The following is a 1,675-nucleotide window of genomic DNA, read 5'->3' on the forward strand; positions in this document are numbered from 1 at the left end:
TTTAATTTCTTTTTTTTTTCAATTACAGTTGACATTCAGTATTATTTTATATGAGTTCCAGGTGTACAGTATAGTGGTTAGACATTTATATAATTTACAAAGTGATTCCCCCCATTAATCTAGTACTCACCAGGCACCATACATAGTTATTACAATATTATTGACTATATTCCGTATGCTGTACTTTACATCCCCGTGACTATTTTATAACTACCAATTTGTATTTCTTAATCCCTTCACCTTTTTCACCCAGCCCAACCACTACCCTCCCATCTGGCAACCATCAGTTTGTTCTCTATTATCTATGAGTCTGTTTCTGTTTTTTTGTTGTTGTTGTTGTTTATTTTTTTCTTTAGATTCCACACATAAGTGAGATCATGTGGTATTTGTCTTTCTCTGTCTGAGGGTATTATTTCACTTAGCATAATACCCTCTAGGTCAGCAGTTCTCAACCTGTGGGTCACAACCCCTTTGGAGGTCGAATGACCCTTTCACAGGGGTCGCCTAAGACCATCAGAAAACAAAAAGATATTGATATTACAATTCATAACAGTAGCAAAATTACAGTTATAAAGTAGCAACGAAAATAATTTTATGGTTGGGAGTCACCACAACATGAGGAACTGTATTAAGGGGTCGCAGCATTAGGAAGGTTGAGAACCGCTGCTCTAGGTCCATCCATGTTGTCGCAAATGGTAAGATTTCATTTTTTATGGCTGAGTAACATTCCGTTATGTATCTGTACCACATCTTCTTTATCTAATCACCTATTGATGGGCACTTAGGTCACGGTAAACTCTTAAAATTACTGAGGACTCAAGAGAGATTTTATTTATGTGAGCTATATTAATGGAGGTTTATGATATTAGAAATAAGAATTGAGAAAATGTTAAAGCGTTTGCTTATTTAAAATAAACAACAATATAGCAGTAGAACTGCCCCACAAGAAATGCTAAAGAGAGTCAGGCTAAAATGAAAGGACAGACAGTAACTTGAAGCCATAATTAAAAATAAAGAACACTAATGTAAATAATAATATAAATGGAGACGCTTTAAAAGGGAGTCAGAGGTGCCATCCCAGAGGAACTGCCCTGCACGTCTTATTCCTCAAACCTTGGAATGATAAAAATAGGGCAAAATAACCTCTGGACTAGGCCTAAGCAAACTTGTTTCCCAAAGAACTGTTTGCAAAGAAAAGAAGAAAGCAGTTATTATGAATACAGGACTGATGACTACTGGACTGAAAATTAAAAACACTGTTTAGAATTAACATTATTATGTCATGTTATCTGCATCAATAGCATGCTTTCCTTCTATTGATGTTAATGTTCCCTTTCCCTTCTCATAAATATACATTGCCTTTGTCTCCTAATCAGAACACTATTTGGGCCTCTGTCTGAATCAGTGTTCCCAAATAGCTATCCTATTGATCCAAAATAAATGCTTCTTTGCCTCTCCCTTTTTATTTTTAGGCCTTTTTATTTTTAGGTTAGCACTAGTAAAGGTAACTTCATAGGTTAATAAAAAGCTAAATAAAAGACAGTATTGTTGTACTTTGGGTTTGGTTTGTAACTTCTCTCTTTTTTTGTATGACTTAAAAGGCAAATGCATAAAACAACAATTAGAAATCTATGTCAGTCATAAAATGTATAAAGATGTAATTTGTGACAATGAC

This window comes from Hipposideros armiger, unplaced genomic scaffold, assembly GCF_001890085.2.
Source record: "Hipposideros armiger isolate ML-2016 unplaced genomic scaffold, ASM189008v1 scaffold_18, whole genome shotgun sequence".
In the NCBI taxonomy this organism is placed as follows: domain Eukaryota; kingdom Metazoa; phylum Chordata; class Mammalia; order Chiroptera; family Hipposideridae; genus Hipposideros; species Hipposideros armiger.